This window comes from Hibiscus syriacus, unplaced genomic scaffold (genome assembly GCF_006381635.1).
Source record: "Hibiscus syriacus cultivar Baekdansim isolate YM2019G1 unplaced genomic scaffold, ASM638163v2 tig00110828_pilon, whole genome shotgun sequence".
NCBI lineage: Eukaryota > Viridiplantae > Streptophyta > Magnoliopsida > Malvales > Malvaceae > Hibiscus > Hibiscus syriacus.
The window spans coordinates 894989-919973 of NW_024062880.1; the positions used below are offsets into that span (position 1 = coordinate 894989).

The 24985-nt window shown below is 31.9% G+C and overlaps 1 long non-coding RNA gene across 1 annotated transcript; it reads right to left on the reverse strand.

Moving 5' to 3' along the window:
• Positions 1-496: 496 nt before the first annotated feature.
• On the reverse strand, positions 497-21135 carry LOC120142360. The gene is made up of 3 exons (XR_005517841.1): positions 21125-21135; positions 13423-13425; positions 497-587 (listed from the first exon to the last, which is right to left on the reverse strand). It is a non-coding gene; the product is annotated as an uncharacterized LOC120142360 (long non-coding RNA).
• Between the last annotated feature and the right edge of the window lie 3850 nt (positions 21136-24985).

Here is a 24985-nt window from a genome sequence, read left to right on the forward strand (position 1 = left end):
GCAGCAAATAATCACAAAGGCTTCACCTTAATAGTATTTAGAAGAAAACTTTTGGCTAATAGATAGTCTTCTTCAATGGTAATCAAGACCTCAAAAACTTACTTTGTAGGTTAATAATTAGATTAACAAACTTCCCACAGAGCCTAAATTTTAGACTCTGATCTAAAACCCAGAAAATTATTGAGCATAAATTCAGAGATATAACAATAAAAATAGAGCTAAAGAGGATGGAAACTAACCGGAACAGAAGATAAGAAACAAAAATAGCAACTTGTTTCTGCTTCCATTAAATCTCGTTTAATTTCACTCTTTTCAGCTCGGTCTGCATAATAGACCCAGGAATTTAATGAGAGAAAAAGAAAAACATAACTTTATTAGTAGGAAAGAAGAATAAGATCTACATGTATATTAAAAAAATGAAGAACAAGGAGAAACCTTAACCAGTTAACAGATGAAACAACAAACTTATGTTTGGTGAATACATGTAAGTATATATACAAGAAATGATGTTTCCTTCTGTTCTTGAACTTATTAAAGGAACCCAGAAAAAAAAAGCTTTGCAGACAGGAAGAAGAAAGGGGTTTAAGCTGAAATTGATTTCATGGAGAAATACGTTTATTTTCAGACCAGAGTAAAACATAAATCTTCAATGTATGTTTAGTGTCTGAAACTGAGAATGTGAAAGTTCATAGCTTTTGTTTACTACGGAAAAAAAAATGAAAGGAAAGGTAGTACTTTCTTTTTAATTATAAAAATTATCCATATAAATGAATTTGAATACATTAGATTTCAATGTCAGTGAAATTAATCTATTAAGTGTGGAAATAATCAGAAATTTGGTGACTAAGTTTATGATTTTTAAAAATATGTAAACCTTTTTGTAATAATTTGAGGATTAGATGGGGGTGTTTGGAATGTTAGTTGGGACGAGAGTAGATGAAAGGGAAAGATGTGGTTGGTTTGGGTTTCAAACCGAACTTCTTCCTCGTCACTGACTGGTAGTTGTGTCTGTTCTGTTTCACACGTGCCAATGTTGAACTCATATGAGTAAATAACCAATGGGTAAAGTAAACAAATGCCCCCTGACTATAAAGTTCTATTTTATTTAGTCTCCCAACTATTAAAAGTTATAAAATAATATTTCGATTATAGAGCGTTACTTTGTTAAATCCCTAAATTATGAAAAATTTACAAAATACTCAAATGACAATTCATATGTTCTAAACTCATCATTTTCGTTAAAAAATTAATGACAATTTGAACTAGATGTTAGGAGGAGAACTTGCAGTGTTTGTTAGTTAGAGATTTTATTATTAGAAAACAATAAAAAAGGAAAATATACTAGAAAATATTATTGATGTAACCCAATACAATTAGTGGGTTTATGTACCCCACGTTACAAATTAAAATGAAAACAATCCAACAAAATAATATGTAACAAACTAACTAACATGTCTAACTTTGACTACCATCAATGTTTTAACGAAAAAGGATGAGTTTGAAACATATGAATAATTTAGTGACTATTTTATAATTTTTAATAATCAATGACTCAACCAAATAACATCATATAATTAAATGACTATTTTATAACTTTTAATAGTTATGAACTCAATAGAACAACACCCTATAGTTGTGGAACTATTAGTGTGCTTTACCCATAATAAATATCAACAACAACATCTTTTTACTTTTACCCCGACTTTTTTTATAGGTAAATTTACGTTTTAACTCATATGTTTATCGTTAAGATAATTTATTGTAACTTATATTATTATAATATTTAATAAAATAAGATATTAATTTTGTTATGATAGAATTTGAATTAAGCATATGACAAAGTAAACGAATTTTGCTCTGCAGAGTGAATATGTTATTATTTTTTAAAAAAAAAATTAAGTTCTAGCACACATGATAATATATAATTAATTGATTAAAAAATTAAATAGATATTATTTTCTAGTTACTTAAATTATTAAAAAAAATAATTTATAAATGAAATTTATACCCGTTAGTAAGACAAAATTTTAAATAATAATTTTTATATTTTCAAAAATAATTTAATCTTTGATGCTTACTTTTTTGGCAAAAATATTCATTTTCTGAATGAAATCATTAATTATATTGTCGACATGTAAAAATATTTTAATTATTTTTATTAAATAATATAATAAGTAAAACGTAAAAATTTAAAGTGTCTAAGAAAAGCTTGAGGAATTATTTTGACCATGAAGTAAACTTAAATTAGTATATTTGTCGCTATTTTTTAATTACAACCACTTGATTTTGAAAATCATTTAGTTGTATTAATTTTTTATTTGACTAATATTAACGTTTCGATTAATATGATTGACATAACTTTTAATATATGTTGATGTGACAATTTATGATATTGACGTGTTAATTCATATATAAATAATAACATAGATAGAGAGAAAACTAACTTTTAACAAACTTTGAGAACACAATTGATTTTTTCATGGAGTTCAAAGAAATAATATATTTTAATTTAAAGTCAAATTTATTTAATCTTTAAAAGTTAAGGAATTATTAAAAATGTAAAACTATTGAAAAAGTTAAAATTTATTAAAATAGTAAAAAACATTTAATGATATGTATTTAATATACACATGGAGTTATGGATAATTAACAACAAATCAAGATTTGGTAGCTTCAAGACCTGAGCGGTTATCATTCCAATACTTAACTCATTCACCATCTAACACCTTTTTTTCAACAATAGGACCAATTTTACGATAAAATTGACCTAATAAGCCGGGGTAAAAAAATTAGTAGATTAGGTGAATCCGATTTTCGGATTTTATTTTGAGATATAAAATAAATGTCAAATGTTACAGTGCATAGCAAATTCATCACGCCCACATGACGAGTTCCAACTCAATAATAAATAAACAAATGAATGTAAGGTGATTGTATATTATAATGTTGACTATGCTAAAGGCTATGATACACGACGGTTGATAACTAGGAACATATTTAATATTGGTTAAAGAGCAATGTAATAGTGTAGTAAGAGAGAATTCTACAGCACACACACTGTAGCACACCACTAAAATAATATGTCGAAACACACAAGTAGCTAAATTGTCTTTATTAAGTAAATATTAAAAGGATAAATTAGACGTTTTGTATCTAAATTGTCACTTTTATTTCGTTTTAGTATCTAAACTTTAATTTTTTTTAAACATTAACGGCAATGCATATGTGGCATGGCATGTTATTTTTTTATTTTAATTACCACATCAACTTTGTCTTTGTTCGTCATTATATTTTTAATTAATTTTATTTAACCAATTAAGTTGTGACATGTTTGAAACAAAAGGAAAACAAAAATACTTTTTAAATATCACATGATTCCTTCTATATATATAATGTATTCAAATTGATTCATATGTTAAACATTGGATCTCCTGTCTTAGTTAAGACGGGTTTTAGAAAGAACGGGCTCAAAATCACGATCAATTCTTTTTTCAAATCCCGCTGCGACTGTGGGAGCTATTCCCGCAAGCCAAAAATGACCCACAAATAGGAATAATCCTAGAACAAAATGAGAGGCAGCTAACCAACTTCTCGGAGAGATGTGTCATCACCTATAGAGATAAAAATATAAAAAATCATTATTGCTCTTAGTATAAATTTAACTTGGGTCTCTTAAATGAGAAACAAAACACTCAATCATTGAGCTAAGCTAATTATTTTGATAAATTTATTACATTTATTATTTAACTTATATAACGGTATCACCATATAATCAATTTTTTATGATTATAAAATCCAAATATGAGGCAAATTAAATTAATGAACGAAAATTTAGTCATTCAACTATAATGTGAATTTTATACTAAACTTAATACTTATATCATTATTAAATTAAAAGACTAATTTTCACTTTATTAAGAAATAAAAAATTAATTAAATAATTTTTATATTTTTATAAAATTTATATGAAATCATTATAAAAAAGTATATTTTATAATATCATAAAAATATTTATTTATTTTTAAAAATATATTAATTATTTATTTGAAATAATATTATTTTTAAATTATTTTCATTATTTTTAAATAATTTAAAATTTAGGGTAAATTATAGTTTAGTATCCAGCTATCACTTTGGTTCCATAAAATATTATTTAAAATTAAATAAATAATTTAAAAATAATATTATTTCAAATAAATAATTAATATTATTTCAAATAAATAATAATATGAGTTTAAAATTAAAAAATAATTTAATATATTTTTGCAATATTATATATATACTTTTTTAGAATTATTTAATATAAATTTTATAAACATATATAAATAATTATTTAATTATTTTTATTTTCAAATAAAGTGAAATTATTCTTTAATTTATTAATGATATAAGTAAGTATTAAATTTGATATAATAAAAATAGATTCACGTTATAGTTAAATGACTAAGCTTTTAATCATTAATTTGAAGTGTCTCATATTCAAATTTTTATAATCATCGAAAATTTGGGATACTAATATATAAGTTAGATACAAAATGTGGTGAAATTAACTTAAATGACTAGCTTACTTCAATTGTTGAGCACTTTGCATTTTATGTAAGAGACCTAGGTTCAATTCATTCTAAGAACAAGAATCGCCATAATTGGTGACACATGTCATCACTTAATTGGTTGAATAAAATTAATTAAAAAATAATGACAGAAAAATAGAAAGGTGATGCGAAAAGAAAAAAAAAATAAAAAAATGACATGTCATGCCACATGAGCACTATCGTTAGTGGTTTTGAAAAAAATAAGTATTAAAAAAATAAAAAAAAATAGGTTAAGTACTAAACGTATAATTCACCCTTTTAGTATTTACTTAATAAGGATAATTTAGTTAGTCCGGGTCTACAAAAATATTATATTATATTATATTTATTATTATTATTAATATTTTTTTATTATTTTTGTAGGCCTACACTCAACAACCCTGATTTAGTGAGATTCAAAAAATAAGTCAACGTATTTGAGTCTTATTGAAACACTAAAACCAACGTATTTGAGTCCTATTGAAACACTAAAACCGAAGCATTTGAGTCCATGTAGGACTCTAAATCTGAGCTAAAAATATGTTTCTTTAGACTATAAATAGACTCAAGCATCAAGAGGAAATGACACAGAGAAAAACGTGGGACCTTATTCCAGAGTCTGAAACACAAAGTACACAGTGTGTTGTTGCTTCACACGATCCCAAGACATTTAAATCCAAGTCTGGGGTTACACCAGTGGTGCAAAAGCAAGCAAAAAGAAGCGCTAAGGATTTGTAGCTGAGCTGAATACATAGACTTTAATTTCCATTTGCAGTTCGAAAGGTTTTTTTTAATTGCTTTTGTTGTTTTGGAAAGTGTTTGTTTGCGGAATTTTACAATTGTTGTTTTTTTTCTGCTTTATAAAATACCAACGCTGACTGTTTTGAAATGGACAAGTTCTATATTTGTTGTATTTATTTCACATGTTGGTGTTTCTCATGTTCATTTGTCATAATAAATATGAATTAAGAAATGATAATACATTATTTATTATTATTTATTTATTTTATTATTTATTATTCATTTTTTTCTTTTTGTTTAGCATTCAATATTTTATTTTGTCATATACCATTTTGTTTATTTTTTCTTCGGTAGTAATTTCAACCGAAGGTAAATAATTTGAATCGGGTTTTTAAATTTCAATTTCAATTTTCGCAAATAAAGACAACCGGAAAATTAATTGGTACCGAAAGGGCAGTTCAAGGGTGCTAATCCTTCCTTGACCGTAACCGACTCCCGAACCCGACATGTTTCTGGTACAACGCAGATCAGGTAAAGTGGTGTCCGACCCACCTAAATTTGTTTTAAAGTGGTCGGTAGCGACTCTAACCCAATTCATTCACGTCAAAGCCCAATTCCGGGGCCCAACCGAAAGACGGTCGTGACAGCTTGGCGACTCCGCTGGGGACATGTAAGTGAGTCAAGCCAGAGTTAATTTTAGATTGTCTTTTTATGCGAAAATAGTGAATTTAAATTTTAATTTATTTATTCGATTCAAATTATTTACCTTTGATTATTTTTCAAGTAAATAGTTGTACTGATATTTTTTTTCAATGATTTCAGATTTTTTTTAAATAAAAAGTTTCATCTCAGGCTCTATACATGAGCTCCAAACCCTATTTAAGTGGGGTGAAAACGACGCCTTCGTGTGAATTTATTCACCGTGCGGGACTAGCAAGTAACCTTTGGGATTCATATACCTTATGTCTTCGTGTGAATTTATTCACCGTGCGGACATAAGGGAATGTTTCCTCTCGAGTTTAACTTAGTCCACACAAGCTTGTAATGGGCTTAGGACTAAGGGTCTGGCAAGCCCAATGGGGCACCGGCAAGGAGAACTCGAGTACCTTTTTTAGAACCTAAACCGGGAGAGTACAGGGAATTAGAGCCCACCCCAAAGCTTCATTCCAAACTCTTGGATGCCTGAATTATTTTTTGCTTTACTTTCTGTTCAAAACATACAAACTAGACAAATATGCGGCTTAGGATTTGTTTGAAATTAACATGCAGAATAGAGATCATGTCAGGGTAGGAATTAAAGCATGTGGGGTAGATATCATATGGGGTAGGATTTTTCATTTTTATTATTTTTAATTTTATTTACCTCACTAACTCTTTTTTATTTTTTGTTATCTTTCATTTTGTTTTCATTATTCACATCATTTAAAAGAGGTATTGATCCACTAAAAACGTGTTTGTTAAACATGAATAATCTGCATTAATGGACAAAGGGGTTGTAATACAAGAGATGAAAATGCAGAGGACAGTCAAGGCGACTATGTGTCACATTCAATCCAGAAGACGCGGTACCCACAATTGAAGAGTATATCAATCTGCTGCATTATAAAGGACTCAGAATGAACCGGGTCTACATCAAGCACAATGAAAGTCTATCTTTGAAGAACTGACTGGTAAAGGTTGTAGAGCAAAACGAGGAAAAGGTTACAGACCATAACGCTCCTTTCGAAACTATGAGAACAAGATGGCGAAACCCTAGCTGAGCTTAATGCCATTGCTGACGAATTCAAGAAGCAAACTTTGGATAGTTTCTATCGATGGAGGGCTCCAATGGTGTTGCCGTTAGGGAATAGACTCAGCAGAAAGTGGAAGCCGGAGGTGCAGTTCTTCGAGACTTTTTTTGAGGGCAAACAATTCGTCATTTGCATGGTTCATCCAGAGAAGCCAGAGCGGTTCGACAGGTTATTCAACCAGTGACAGACAAAGGCAGAAGACTAGTCAACATATCAAAAGCTGTCATGATATTTTTGTCTCTTAAAAGATAAAACATTTTTGTCCCCAATAAGGATTATTCCTAATAACAGACACATTTTTTGGATAAATGCCTCGAACATTGCATGCATCAAGCATTTCTGCATATTTCGCATTACTTTTCTCTTTTTTATTATATTCATATGTCTAATAAAAAATGAGAACATTTCGATCCTATGACATATAAGGAGCTTTACCAACAGTTGTTGTCGCACATGTAGTGTCACCATATCTAGAGAAATCCATGAAGCCCCATACCCCATGTAGTATGATGAGAACGCTCATTGCGAATATCATAGTGGTGTCCTAGGGCGCACTATCGAGAACTACTCCACATTCAAGAGAATCGTACAGAAAATACATAACAAGAACTGGATCGACTTCAACAACTCGGGGGCATCCAAGTAAGGCAGATCATTTCATCATTTGAGGCATTCTGTTTGAGTTTGTCTTTTCATTATTTATCAAGTTTTTGTAAGAACATTTGAATAAATTTATGTTACTTTAATGATGACGAGCAATGAATCACATTTGAAAACTTGCAATTCTTTGAATATCAACTGAATTAAGAAGCTCTGTAAATGGTTCAAAGTTATGAATCCCTAAAAAAGTAACATGATTTAAAACAAGGACTTTGACATTACCCAAAAAAATACACTCAAACACCGTATCATGCTTTTGCAATTAACTAATGTGACATTTTCCTTTCATAAGGTGCGGACAACATGAGGCATCCTTTTACATATGACATTACTATACTTTTTATTTAAGGGGTTCAGTGATGATAAAAATCTTCACAGATGGAATAGTCGAGTAAGCAAATCTAGTTTAGGCCAGTTGCTTGAAAATTGAACTCTAAAGATGAGATTCCTTGACTTTTAACAACACTTAGGCTATAACAGGTTCTTCTTGACAATCTTAAGAAGTTAAATCCGTAAAAACTGGGCTATTCCGCTAAGGCAATTGGTTATAGAGGAAACTCGAAAGCCCTGGCTTTATGAATAGATTGCGTTCAAACCATGACATTGCTCAGACACTTGGCAACTCGGTGTTTGCTCCACTGCTATTGTCAGGCTGAAGACTTTGTGATGAGATGAACCCTTCAGTTAACCTGATAAAAGTGATTATAATATTAAGCTTTCCCTCTAAAGCAATTGGTTAAACACCCTGGCTTTATGGATTTGGCTAGCCAGATAATGGCAAATTAAATCAAATTTATCTAAACAAGAAATTTTTGGTAATGATGGACTAAGGGAGTTAAGGAACACCTGTTATAGTCAAATACACACGAGCACTCAAGAATTTCATTTTTAGACCGATATTTTTGCACTATCTTTGTTAGAGAAGCTTACAAAACTTGAACAAATGGAAGATTTCAGAGGACTGAAATAAAAGGTCTAGTAATTGATCATACTAGTTGTGTCATTTTGTCCGCACCCAATTAAAATGTCAAACCAAAGAAAAAGCATGTTGCGATATTTCAAAAAATGACATTTTGGGTTACCGAAACTTTAGAAAGGAAGTCAACCTGAAGTCAATTTGAACATTTTTCAAAGAGCTATAACTTTGAAAGCATTAAAAAGAGTTATTGATTCCTTTGATATACTTTGAACTCATGTTTACAATTTGATTCAATTGCGAACAATATTTTACATAATTTTTATCCTTTTCCCTCTTAAAATAAGAAAAAGGAGAAAAACATTTTCAAACAGGATAGTCTCAAATATGAAAGGTCAGTAAAGCCAAAGCTCGAGAAGCAAATGGGGCACGATCGATTCCATGGATCATATTGGCAGACAAAACACGAGACTCCAATCCAAGATAACTCATTCATGTTGCATGCATCTTAGATATACTTAGGAGCATCACATTTATCATTTTTAGCACACATAATTTTTTATAGCTTGTAGAGTCAATTTCAACTTCGCAGCGAAAGAAATTGGACTCGAAACAACACAATTTGTTCGAGAGTAGATTTCAACTTCACGACGAAGGATATCTAGCTCGAATCTAAACTTCACAATAAAGGGGTCATATACGGTTTCAACTTCACGACGAAGGGAATCGTGTCCACCCGCAACATACAATACTTGGATTTCAACTTCACGGCGAAGGATATTCAAGTCAAGGCTCAACTTCACAACGAAGGGGCCATCAACGATTTCAACTCCACGACGGAGGATATCGTACCCACACATCCACGATTTCAACTCCACGACGGAGGATATCGTGCCATTCGGGGCTCAACTTCACGACGAGGGGGCTTTCCAATTTCAGAGCCAATTTCAATTTCACAGCGAATGATATTGGACCCAAGACAACACAAGCTCAACTTCACGAAGAAGGGGCGGCTGATTGTCAACAAACAACTTTTCAATTTCATTCAGAGTCAATTTCAACTTCATAACGAAGGATATTGGACTCAAGACAACACAAGCTCAACTTCACGACGAAGGGGCGACTGATTGTCAACAAACAATTTCCCAGTTCCATAGCCAATTTCAACTTCACGACGGAGGATATTGGACTCAGAGCAATACAACTTACTTGGATTTCAACTTCACGATGAAGGATATCCAATTCTAGGCTCAACTTCACGACAAAAGGGCCACCCACGGTTTCAACTTCACGACGAAGGGAATCGTGCACACAAGCAGAATCAATCTCTAGATTGGATTTCAACTTCACGACGAAGGATATCCAACTCAAAGAAGTAGTATCTGTCAATAAACTTTCCAGTTTCAAAGTCAATTTCAACTTCACAGCGAATGATATTGGCCTCGAAACATCACAACTTACATTGGATTTCAACTTCACGACGAATGATATCCAACTCCAAGGTTTAACTTCACGACGAAGGGAATCATGCTCACCAGCAACATTCACCTTTATATTGGATTTCAACTTTACGACGAAGGATATCCAATTCCAGGCTCAACTTCACGACGAAGGGTCCATCCACGATTTCAACTTCGTGATGAAGGATATAGTGTTCATTTGCAATATAGCTCAAGTCGATAAGGGTTATCTGCTAACAAAGACCTTCGAGTTTGACTACGCTCAGCTCCAAGGCACATCATTTACAGCATAACTCAAGGCTAGAAGGGTTATCTGTCAACAAAGACCTTCGAGTTCGATTCCATTCAGCTCCATGGCATATTAACCGTGTTGCATTAGCAAGGAACTACTTTTTGGTCAAATTTTTACACCCAGGTCTTTAAATCGAGAAGAAGACCAAGGTCAACCAAGATTGGCAACAAAGAGTCACTTTTCAATTCACCCGCGATTTCAACTTCAAGAAGAAGGATATCGTGCCCAATGGATCGACTTAGTGTCACAACAAACACTATCAAGTCTCAAATCAAAGAGAACCGGACAAAAACTGGTTGTCTTTTTCATCTTTGCCCTATTCTTGTTAACACAAAAATGTGCAAAGAGGGGCAGCTGTAGACACCCGTTTTTGTCCGGGTCTACAAAAACATTTTATTATATTATATTTATTTATTTATTATTACTAATATTTTTTTATTATTTTTGTAGGCCTACACTCAACAACCCTGATTTAGTGAGATTCAAAAAATAAGTCAACATATTTGAGTCTTATTGAAAAACTAAAACCAACATATTTGAGTCCTATTGAAACACTAAAACCGAAGCATTTGAGTCCATATAGGACTCTAAATCTGAGCTAAAAATATGTTTCTTTAGACTATAAATAGACTCAAGCATCAAGAGGAAAGGACACAGAGAAAAACGTGGGACCACATTCCAGAGTCTGAAACACAAAGTACCCAGTGTGCTGCTGCTTCAAACGATCCCAAGACATTTAAATCCAAGTCTGGGGTTACACCAGTGGTGCAAAAGCAAGCAATAAGAAGCGCTAAAGATTTGTAGCTGAGCTGAATACACGGACTTTAATTTCCATTTGCAGTTCGAAAGGTTTTTTTTAATTGTTTTTGTTGTTTTGGAACGTGTTTGTTTGCGAAATTTTACAATTGTTGTTTTTTTCTGCTTTATAAAATACCAACGCTAACTGTTTTGAAATGGACGAGTTCTATATTTGTTGTGTTTATTTCACATGTTGGTGTTTCTCATGTTCATTTGTCATAATAAATATGAATTAAGAAATGATAATACATTATTTATTATTATTTATTTTATTATTTATTATTCTTTTTTTCCTTTTTGTTTAGCATTCAATATTTTATTTTGTCATCTACCGTTTATTTTTTCTTCGGTAGTAATTTCAACCGAAGGTAAATAATTTGAATTGGGTTTTTAAATTTCAATTTCAATTTTCGCAATTAAAGACAACCGGAAAATTAATTGGTACCGAAAGGGCGGTTCATGGGTGCTAATCCTTCCTTGACCGTAACCGACTCCCGAACCCGACACGTTTCTGGTACAACGCAGATCAGGTAAGATGGTGTCCGACCCACCTAAATTTATTTTAAAGTGGTCGGTGGCGACTCTAACCCAATTCATTCACGTCGAAGCCCAATTCCGGGGCCCAACCGAAAGACGGTCGCGACAAGTATAATTATCCAACATCTAAGAGGAATATCAGTTGGCAGTATCAACAACACAAGAAAATGCTTTGTTAAACCAACTAAAGAAAAATCTTCTTCATCTATCATATTATTAGGTAAGGCTTCTATGCGATAATTTATCATCCATGCATCTAGTAGAGAATTCAATTTTTCATGCAATGACAACAAATAGAAGTGCATTATCACTATATTCGTGAGAAAGTCCTTGAAGGGAAGATCAAGATGGTGTCAACAAAATTATATGAACAAGTTGCATGTATATTCATGAAGAGTCTAAGTACAACGAAATTTGAAAAGTTTAGAGAACACTCGAAATGATTTACAAATCATATATGTAAAAAAAGTTTGCGTTAAGAGAAGTTTTGAAGGCTAATGCAATTTCTAGATAAATCTATAATAATAATTAGTGTATATATATATATTGAGAATACTTTAAAATAATATAAAAATAGTAAGTATATTAAAATATTCATAAAATAATATAAATATTTATAATATTTAATATTGTATATAGAATTATCTATAAAACATCTAGATATATATAAGATTAATATAGTTAAGATGATGACACATGTCAATAATCTAACAGTCATTAAAATTTATAAATAAATGTGAAATATATCATTTCTATTGAGTGAACGAGTTAAAAAAGAGAATTTAGAAGAAGTGGATAGAAAATAGTGAGATAAATATATACTATTATAATTATATTGTTATTAGTGGGTGTGTTGGATTCATAACTTTCTAATATTGTTTAATACAAAAGTATCCAAATAAATTAGTCAAAAGTTAAAGAAGCAAAATCTTTATGTGAGAGGAGGAAAGATATAGAAGAGATAAGCTAAGTACGTAGATATAAAATAAATATAATAACTAAATATTAATATGTTGAAATGTTAATAGTGTAAATTTTTAAAGTCCTAAATTCTTTCTCTTTTTAAATTTAACTACACGACATAAGTAATAGATTAAAAGTAATTATATTGTAACGCATTAAACCTAATATGTTAACACTAGGCTTAAAGTGTCACATTTGGGAATAAGAGTGACCCAAAAATCCATCATATAAAAATTTCAAAAATTTAAAATTAAAAAAAAAACATCTTTCATACTTAAATACAAAATGTCTGATAGTTGAGATAGTTTATATACAAAATATAAAAAATCGACTCTTTCCTGATCCATAAGATATGTAATAGTTCAAAATAAGACCCGACTTCCAACTTAATACATATATATATATATATAAACACAAGTACACATGGAATGCACATGCCCCTAATAGAATTCAGAATTGTACTTCGGTAATCGAGATGATGGAATTCCTCAACGATGGTGCTCCTTGGATCTACTATCAACGATGATTCTCCTAGAATAACATATTCTCAAACGCTCATTAGCCTTATCAAACTTTCTTACAGTCACTTATTGACCTTCTTATTCAGCAATATCATGTATCTTGTATCAAAGCATACCTATGATTTTAAGGATATTCACATACTATATATCTCCACTCATGGTTATTAAGCAACATTCTATTAATAAGGTACGTATCTCGTACAATACATCACCTTTCTTGTGGTTGGGTGTGTATCATATACAATACATCACCACTCTTTTATTTAGGTGTGTATATCGTACAATACATCACCACTCTTTTATTTAGGTGTGTATCTCGTACAATACATCACCTTTCTTATGGTCGTATGTGTATCACGCACAATAGATCACCACTCTTGTATTTAGGTATGTATCCCGTACAATACAATACCTTTCTTGTGGTTAGGTATGTATCCCATACAATATATCACCACTCTTGTATTTAGATGTATATCTTGTACAATACATCACTATTCGGTTATTTAGGTGTGTATGTCGTACAATACATCATCTTTCTAGTGATTGGGTGTGTATCCCATACAATATATCACCTTTCTTGTGGTTGGGTGTATCTCGTATAATATATCACCACTCTTGTGTTTAGGTGTGCATTTGATACAATACATCACCTTTCTTGTATTTAGTACACTAAACTAATAACAAACTTACACCAATCAAATTTAACACTCAATTCCAATAGTGGAATATAACATAGACTTACACCAATTAAATCATCACTTAATTACAGCAGTGTTATATAAAATAGACTTATATCAATTAAATAATCAGTTAATTCCAGCAGTGGTATATAACATAGACTTACATCAATTAAATCATCACCTAATTTCAGTAGTGGTATATAACATAGACTTACACCAGTGAAACTTAACATAGACTTGCACTAGTTAAATCATCACCTAATTCCATCAACGATATATAACATAAACTTACACCAATTAATTCATCACTTAATTCTATCAGTGATTTATAACATAGACTTACACCGGTGAAACTTAACATAGATTTACACCAGTTAAATCATCACTTAATCCCAGCAGATATAACATAGATTTACATTACTGAAATTTAACATAGACTTACACCAGTTAAATCATCACTTAATTCCATTAGTGGTATATAACATAGACTTTCTCTGGTAAAATAACCCTTAATATGATCATAATAGTCCTACTCAACCTATGTATATCAAAATAAGGTTATTAAGAACCATTATAATTCTTCAAAAAGAGCCAATTATACCGAGTATCTAGAATTCACCTTAGACATGTCGCTACTAATGGCCACTAGATTCATCCACACGTATATAGTCTTCATTTACAACATAAAAACAATCATTTATATCCAAAACCAAATCCATGGCACTATTTACATAAAACATGCTTTCAACTCACAAATCTAAATATTATGGTTCACATGGGTACTCTAAGAATAGAAATGCATTACCTTAGCTTTAGTCGTTGAAAAGAAAACTCCTTGCTCATTTCTTCAAGCTTTCTCTTTTTGTTTAGCTTTTTTGTTTAGCTTGAGAAGCACTACAACAAAATAGATTTTTAGCGGCGTTTTTTTAGTCCTATAGTGGCATTTTTAAGCGCCGCTAAAAGCACTTGCGGCGATAGGAAAAATGCTGCAAGAAGCGCCGACCATACCAGCGTCGCTAAAGTTAGCGGCATTTGAGAACAAAAAATGCCGCAATAGGTCAATATCTATCGCGGCGTTTTTAGAACAAACGCCGCAAAAGATCGAGATATATAGCGTCATTTTTTGAACAAACGCCGCAAAAGGTCTGATCTATAGCGGCATTTTTTGGTACAAACGCCGCAAAAGTTCAAATCTATAGCGGCGTTTTTTAATACAAACGCCGCAAAAATTTAAATCTATAGCGGCATTTTTTTATACAAACGTCGCCAAATATGCACTCCGTTAGTGGTGTTTTCCCCTAAAATGCCACTAATCGAAATTGATTTTTAATATATCTTCTTCCTATTTTGTATTACCCAAATTTAACCTGTAATAAAATCCAATAACCATCTTAAATTTCATTACGATTCTAATTAAGTAATAATACATAAAACATAAATAAATCAAAGTTTACACATCCAAGTTAAATAAATAAATCTTCAGTGGGTACTGAAACATCAAGCTAGACGTTACATAAGTTTAGACACCAAAATATTGCTTAAGTAAGAGAAGGTTTAGGACAATTGATTAAAAGACAAAAAAAAAAGTCCTACCAACACTAGGAAACACATGATATATGAATATCCTCAAGACTAGCAACCAAAAATTTGCTACTTAAAGCCTCTCCAGTAATCCATCCGTAAGATCATTACTACAAAATTCAAATCGAAGAAGTAAATAGTAAACAATTAAAACAACTTCTTGTAAAGGTAATTTTACTAAAAAAGATTGAACAAAAAGGGGAAGGGAAAAATAATACATTAGAAAGTGAAACTCACATCAACATCAGAGTTCCGAGGAGATGGGCTACGAGAATCAGCAAGACGACCTCATGGTGAAACACTTCGAGAACTTAGAGACCGCCCATCAAAGTTGCGTTATGAACTTTCACCCCTGGGAGATGCCTTGTGTGGGGGAAAGACTTTTCTGAGGACTAGGGTTGCGGTGAGCAGGAGAAGCACATAAACAAAGAAGGTATTGTTACAAAGCTGAAGCAAAAAAGATTTTGAAAACAGAGGAAATTACTTTCTAAAATGTGAGCGAAGTACAAATATAAACCTCATTGTTCTACTACCACTGCCGATCATCATCATCATCTCGCCTTATTGCTCGACCTTTAGAATAGCCAGGACTTGCACTGCAGCTCATGCTTCTACGCCGATAGTCTCTATTTCTCTCATGATATCGATCACGTTCAAACCGGTCATAACTCCTACTACGACTTCTTCTCTTATAATCACTGTCTCTGTAATAATCATACTGGTGACTGAAGATAATGAATATTAGATGATTAGAGTTAGACCATAAGAAATATATAATTAATCCCTATGTAATTTGGCTATTAAAACAAGCTTAAAAGCATCACATGTACAAACCAAGAGTGTTTCCCCTCTTTAACTCAAATAGGATAAAAGTTAATTTAGAAATGTCAAGATGTAAACTGGGAAAAAACAATTGTATTTGTCCAGACATCCAATTCAGGAACAAGAAGATAAACATTGATTTTAATTTAGTAATTTAGAGCAATCAACACCCGATACCATCATGTTCAAGCTATCGTAATCAAGACTCTACCAGTTGATAAGGAAAATGAATAACATTATAAACCCTCATGATTATCCTTTCATCAATGTCTCCCATGATTTACAAAAAGGTGGGGACAAGATAGAAGAGAAAATACAATTATGGTACAAAAATATCAAAAGTTCTTTGATCTCAGTATCAAAAAGGTGGGGACAAGATTAAGAGTTTTTATCATGTAACATAGACATTTACCAAAGGTTCACCTCGAAATCTAACTTATGATCTTAGTATCAAGTTCCTTAATATCTTTTACCACAATTTGAAATACATTTTTGATAGAATCTTAGGAGCATATAAGTAAATATTATCAATAATGAAATCTGACCCCCCCAAATTTATAACTTTAGAATCTGTTGATGCCATTAAGAAATAATAACACAACCATAGCTCTGTAGGACAATACACTACCTTCAAACAATATATCAGGTCCTCTTTGTCATCTGATGACAGTGCAAGGTTTTTTAGAACAAGAGTCATGAAATACATGATTTTCTGCATGATGCACAAAAAGCCTAATCAGGAACTAATATGCATCAATAGATAGAACAAATTAGTGATAATTAGCTATGTTAGGATTCCCCTCTCACTTTAATGATGGTTCCATTATAATTTTCTTCTCATCAGTGACATAGACTTTCATTCCTGACATATGATAAAATCAACAATGAGTATAACTCTATCGAATTTGTGCTGGAATTATGCATGGGGTGGTGGTGGTTGAAACAAACGAATAAAACACAATGCGTGCAAATAAGCTAAAAACTCATAACCACCACATACTTGCAAGTATGTTAAATTAAATGTTCTCAAATGGGCTACTTTCCAATACTTTTCTTGAATAATTTCACAACATAATTATATGCCTCAAGGCCATTTTTTCTAACTCGTTTGCTAGTCTAAAGCATAACCAAGACACCTAGCATGCACTCTTTTTAGTACAATCAAGTTTTACAGTAATAAAAACAGATTTTTTTAGAATTGCAATGCCTTGTATCATGAATGCGGTGGTACTCGGATTCTTCTTGGAATGCAAAGAAGAATTTAGATCAATCAATGATACAATGTGAACACATTTCATGTCATGAACAGCTGTGATTATGTTAAATAAGGCCACATGTTCTCTATAAATTTGTTAAAGCCAATCAACCTTGAGAGAAACATGCAATTATTACCTTGGTGCATAACTTAGGACCAAACATACAGAAATGACATAGCATAGAACATACACGGTCAAAATCTGAATTCTTGACCCACAAGGGGATCTATGGAAGCATCCTCTGCAAAATTTTCAAGTCTTCCTCAACCAAATGATGGATTTTAGGATCCTGAACACAGGGAATGTTAAAAAGGAAAAGAAACAACATGACCAACTTATCAATGGTTCAAAGGCTGAACTAAGACAATGGAGACAATTCGTTTTGTTCAGCCATTTACAAACATCAAAACAACCCAAATTGTTTGGTAAATGCCTCTACTACAATAAGCAAAATCCCAGAAAAACAGGGGTGGGACAGGAGCACAAGAACATAAATAACTCTGGTGAATGTTAGAAAAGTTTTTCAACCCTAAAACTTAAAACTTTCTTAGAAAAACATAAGTTATCAATTTGATCACTTTAAAACCATGGATATGCATCTTTCAAAGCAAGAACACTACAAAATACAAGTCTTAGCACATTAAAACTCGAACTGTATTTAGAAGACAAATTGAGTTAACCATAAATACGAGTAAAATGAAATATTTGATCAGCTTAGAGTAAAGTTATCATTTTTATAATACATATTCATTCTTTAAACTAATAAATATGCTTGCGAAAGTAATCAAAAGAAAGAAAAAGAAGAAGTAAAACATAAGGAAAATTCAACAGAGAGAGAAACAAACCTTAACATCAGTGGGAATGAAGTAGATGAACATGTAATACCCAATGACGATCCCAACAGAAGTTCCAATTCCGAAGCCAAAAACACCCAATATAGAGCTCAATATACCATCCTTCTACTGGGAAGATATTTCAGGAAGTTAAATCGAAGATGCATAAAAAATATTTTTTCTGTTCAGTTCAAGGAGAAGAAAAAAAGCCCAGAAATGGAATCTGAATAAGATTCTTGTCTGAAGCAAAATTGAAAAAAAATAAATAAAGAAAGAAATACAAAGAGATATTAGCGTTACAAAAATAAGGAACAGAAACGAGATAAATAATTGAAAATCATTATCAGTCAAAGCCACAGAAACATTCGTCTACGATCTGCTCCTCCATTTTTCATTGCACTCCTCAACAACTAGCATTATTAATTATAATTAACTAAAAGTACCATTTGTTTCGCGTTGCATAAAGTGAGATCGGCTAAGAAGTAGCAAATTCAACGAAGAGAAAGTGAGATCGGGGAAGAGGCAGCATAAGGGTTTTGGTAAAGGGGGATGAAAAAATAGGTGAATGGGGAAAATGAGAAAGGGTTAAAGGGGAGGGACTTAGAAAATATAAACTTGCGGCGTTTGTAAATAAAAAACACCACTAATTTACGTGTATTTAGCAGCATTTTTGCTTAAAACGCCACTAAAGTACAAGTATTTAGCGCCGTTTGTCAAAAACGTCACTAAAGTACTAGGTTTTAGTGGCGTTTGTCTAAAAACGCCACGATATATGTACCCTATTGCGGCGTTTGTTTACAAACGCCACTAAAGTACTTATCTTTAGCGGCGTTTGTCAAATAAATGCCACTAAAGTACGAGTTTTAGCAGCGTTTATTGAAAAACGCCGTTAATGTTACCATTTAGTGGCGTTTTGGATATAAACGCCGCGATATGTACAAATTTAATGACGTTTGCTTTAAAAACGCCGCAACAAACGCCGCTATATACCTGTTTTACTGTAGTGAAGGTTCCCCTTCTTCCCTCACTATAATGAAATTATCAAATAACACACATATAAGAAAATTAAAGAAGGATAAAAAAGAGAGATACACTTTCACCCTTTTAAAGCTCCTTCACTATTTCTCTTCTCATCCAAGCCCATCAAACCTTAGACGATTACTACCTCCAAAATATGGAGATCCACTACTCAAAATAAAGCTTTAGTCATGAGGAGAACAATTCTTGCCTTAAAAATTTGTTTCTATGGCTATGTGGTTTCAAATAGGAGAAATATGAGTTGATGGAAAATGAAAGAGAAAAAAAAGAATGGAGAAGGTAGAGATGATGATGTTTCTTCTCTCTCCTTTCTTTTTTTTCCCTTTAATACTCACGGTTACCTCACATTTCTAGAACTAATCTCTAGATTTTTATTTACCAAGGGGTTAATTAAAATATAAGTAATTTTCTCTTTATTCTAGTTTCACTTTTATCATCCGAACCTATCAGTTGAGCCCTAAATTCAATTATACTATACCCAATTACACTTCACCTATTAATTTAATTCATACACACATTAACTTAGGTCCATTTCGAATATCAATTTAAGATTCTTCGGACCATTACATATATAATATAAGAAACAAATTCATTCCATAATTCTCGTATTCAACTTTCTTTTTGAGATCAACAAAATATGTTATAAAATAAAAAACTTACAAAAATTTCTTTTGAGACTACAATCTTTAAATAAAAATATCTCTAACAACTCGGAATTTAATAAATAAATAAAATTCAAGATATATTTATATTATTATTGGTTTAAAAAATTAAACTTGAGTAACAAATATTTAATAAATAATGAAACAACTTATATCTCCATTTTTTCACAAACTTAAATAAATAAACCAATCTTAATCCCCTAATAAATTAATATTAGCTTTTTACAATTACGAACTAACAAATTCTAAGTTTACTAGTTAAAAACTTACGAATATTATTAGATACTTCAAGAAAGGTTTTGGAATGTTCAAAAATTATTTTCGTAATTTCTTCAACACTTGTGAAACAAATTTTGTAAACTAAAATCTAAATATTTCTAATATTTTTACTGTCAATAAATACTTTTGGAATACTGATACTCAAAACATTCATGAAAGTACATTATACCTTAGTTATAGATAAATTGTATTATAATACTCATGTATTACTAGTTATAGATAAATTGTATTATAAATTTGGTGTTCTTTTATCAACTTATTTCCTCACGTGCCGCCGCAACCTCCACTCAGCCGGCGGTAAATACCCATTTCTTCTTCCTTCCCTTTCCTCTCCTCCTCTCCATTAAAAAAACCCAAAAAAAGAGACATCTTTACAAAAGACAGAGAGAAGTTTGGCTCTTTAGCAAGGTTTATTGAAGCACTTGGGATTTTAGTTTGTTTCGTTTGTTGTCTCTCTAGGCTTTATTGTTAATAACAAGAGGAGTGGGAAGAAAAATGCTATAAGATCTATTGATGTTAATTTCTGGAAAAACAATATCAATGATGAACTAGAATTAATAATGTCTAATCATACATTGGAATTAGTTTACTTGGTTTTTCGGAAGAAATTCAAACCAGATGGTTCGATCCAGCGATACAAGGCAAGATTAGTTGTCAAAGGGTTCACTCAAAATTTTGGTTTAGACTTCTTCGATACCTACTCTCCCGTGACAAAAATATCAACGATCTGAGCATTATTTGTGCTAGCCTCCATTCAAAAGTTGCAAGTACATCAAATGGATGTAAAGACTGCATTTCTGACCAGAGATCTAGATGAGGAGATCAACATGGAGCAACCTCTTGGCTTCGAGGTGCCTGGCATGGAAGGCAAATTGTGTAGACTGAAAAAATCGCTTTATGGCCTGAAGCAAGCTTCTAAATAGTGATATGATAAATTTCACAAAACTATTCTAAGTTTTGGTTTTGTTGCGAATGGTTCTGATGCATGCATGTATTCGAGGATGTTTGGTACTGATTGCATCATCATAAGTTTATATGTTGATGACATGTTGATTTTCAATACGAACATTGAGTCCATTAACAAAACAAAGAATTTCTTATCTACTAAATTTGAGATTACCGATTTGGGAGAAGTTGATGTGATCTTAGGGGTCAAAGCTACCAAAACTGAAAAGGGATTTTATTTAAATCAAACACATTACATTGAGAAAGTGTTAAATAAGTTTGAAAGTTTTGATGTTATCCCTATTCGAACTCCTTATGACCCTAGCATACATCTCTTTAAAAATAAATGAAGTAGCGTTTTCCGTACTGAATATACTAAAATAATTGGAAGATTGATGTTCTTAATGAACTACACTCGATCTGATACTGTCTACGATGTTAGTAGACTTAGTAGATATACTCATATTCCAAGTGGTGAACACTGAGTTTCTCTTCGACTCTTACTCAAGTATTTTAAGGGTACAATGGATTGGAAACTTGAGTTTGTTAGCTATCCTGCATTTTTAGAAGGATATTTTGACACCAAATGGGTTTATCATAATGATGAGGTAAGCTCTACGAGTGGGTATGTTTTTACTTTGGGTGGAGCAGCGATCTCGTGGAAGTCTGTGAAGAAAACCTATATTGCTCGTTCCACTATGGAGTCAGAGTTTATAGCTCTTGACTTAGCTGGGCAAGAAGCCGAGTGGCTCAGAAATTTGTTAGCTGAAACTCTGTTGTGGGGGAAAACCCTCTAATCTCCTTATTGTGTGATTCACAAGCTGTGATATGTGTGGCCAATAACCAAGCTTACAATGGTAAGAAGAGACACATTCGCATAAGACATGAATTTGTTAGACACTTAATAAAGAATGGAGTACTCTCTTTAGAGTATGTGAAGTAGGAAATGAACCTAGCAAAACTACTTACCAAAGAGTTAAGCCGGAAATTGGTCATAAATTTGACGAGGGGATGAGTTTAAAGCCCATTGGTTGAGGAATTCATGGTGGATACCAACTTAGTTATCTAATTTCAATGAGATCAAACGAAACCATGGAAAGACTCATAGTGTACATTTACCAACCTATCCCTATGACGAACAATGTACATTCACATGATGAGCTTGATTGCTCTTAATAAATTCATAGCCCAGGTTAGGGTGGTTTTAGTGAGAAAGACTTGATGAATTTACCGAATTTGATTGAATATATATTCTTAATAGGTTCATAACCCAGAGTTGAGTGGGTAGTCCTAATTGAGAAGGACAAGATGAACTTATCGCCAGAAAAGGTTGAGTTTTTAAGGAAAACTCTTATTGAATTCAAATCTAAAGTTTGGATGGTCCTAGTGAGAATGACATATTGAATTCATCGACTAAAGAGGTTAATATTTATTCTTAATGATTTCTTATCCCAGAGTATGAGTGGTTCATTTGTAATGAACTTTAAGAAAATCATCATAACCTTTGAGAGGTTGAGCCATAGTAAAAGGCTCTTAATTATTTCATAGCCCAATTTAAAGGTGATTTATGTTGAGATAAACATGATGAAATAACTTACATAAGTGAAAAGGATTAACCACCTTCTATGAAAAACGTTGGGTTGTTTTTCTAGAGCACTTACTAGAATCATGAGGTAAGATGTCATAATATACACTCGTGTAAATATATCTTACACATCGAGGACTTCGATGGATAAAGGGGTTAGTTGTATGCTATAAGTTTACCCTTATCTTATAAATTTAAAGGCTAGTTTCACTTATCTAAGAGAATGATTTCTCATCATCACTATGTACTAGTTCAAGATACGTTCACTAGTGCTTAAGCAACTAATTCCATTATTACTCTTCTGAGAAGGTTATATTTCGAGTTTCAGAATAATTCTTTCGTATTAGTGGGGGAATGTTGGTAATGCTAAAAACAATATCCCATATTGAGTGGAAAATACTAGAAGCTTGGGTATTTATAATGTTCATTCTTATTTCCTTTGTTGAGTGATAGAAAACAAAGGGCAATCTCGCGTGCCACCGTCGCCGTCCGTCTGTCTCGTGGTCGTGGTTGTGACTCGTGGCAATACGTGTTGAACTATCTTTTTGGAGAAAATTCGTAAGGATTTTTCTCAAGCATAAAAGATTGTGAAAGAATATCATTCTGATATTTATAGGCTGCTAAGTATTCTAAATTTTCAGAGGGTAACAACTGATTAATTAGTTGCCGTTCTAATTTCTAAAAATTAAAATTTAAATAGTCAGTTTCTGAATTTTTAATTTGTAAACATTTGAGTGTACTTGGATGGTTTTTCAGCTCTGTTCAGAATGAATAATGAGTTGCTTATTATGCCAGTTACAAGTGTAATTACATGAGTTACAGGAGTAATTACAAGAGTTACAAACAACTGAAAATTAAGCCATGAATATGGATGGGTTAGAGGCTAGGTTCATTCATTTATTTCAACAGTTTCAAACAAGAGATTAAATTAAGAAATTAATCAGATTTATATATGATTTTGCTATGGATGGAAGAGCTTCATAACCTTCTCAACTCACTCATTTTTCACTCAACACTCTCAAATTTAAAGAGTTCTAAATCTCTTTTCTCAGTTGCTATAAGAATAGCAGTACCACAGGCAGTCCACTCCGATTTCGGGTGTACAGAATTTGGAGCGATCGTGTTAACCTCGGGGGGCAATCCGCCTGAAGCAGCGATTGCACACATCGGGACGAATTTGTTTCTAAGACAGTGGTTTTCACCACGACATGGTTTCAGTTGTTCATTTTTTAATATTTTTTATATTGTCCTGTCAGTGATAACATCTCATTTTGCAGTCTATATTTCCAACAAAAGTAACAGGGATTCTTCTGGAGATGGATCAGACCGAGGTTCTTCACTTGCTCGAGTCACCAGAAGCTCTTAAAGCCAAGGTTTCTGAAGCAATGGAGGTTCTTAGGACCGTTGCTCAGCAGCAGCAGACTGGTGCTGGCAATGCTACTGATCAATTGGCTTCATTGTCTTTAAGTGACAACCTTGTCTCCTGATTTTGACAACCTGCTGGATTTTTCTCCTTAAACACCATTGTTGTGTGGTTTCCGTTGAGTTTGAAACTAGTCGCTTCGTTCGTAGTTGGTTTTGATTCGATACTTCCTCAGTGTTTTGGAACTTAAATACCACAGGTCTATTCTTTATAATTTGTGGCTGGTGATTGAGTATGCATTTCATGCATCATACTGCTGTCTCTTTGGAATTGGATTGATTTTCTTTTGGGTGAATAAACTTGGAGATACATTGAACATTATTTAGATTGATATTTAATTGAGTTTGCATTGCCTTAAAAAATAATGATTTAACTTGATTAAAGTTCTATTTTTATTTTTTCAAAAAATATTAATTTTACAATAAATTATTTAAGTTCCTTAAATAATATTATAAATTGTATAATATAAATTAAAATTGTAAAACTCTATTAAAATTAATTGACAAATTCATATCAACAAAGATAACATCTGGTAAAACTTAAAAATATTCCATATATGCATCTGCATAATTATTGAAATGCATACGACAGATTTAATAAAAATATTAGTGATAAAAAATATACTTAAAATT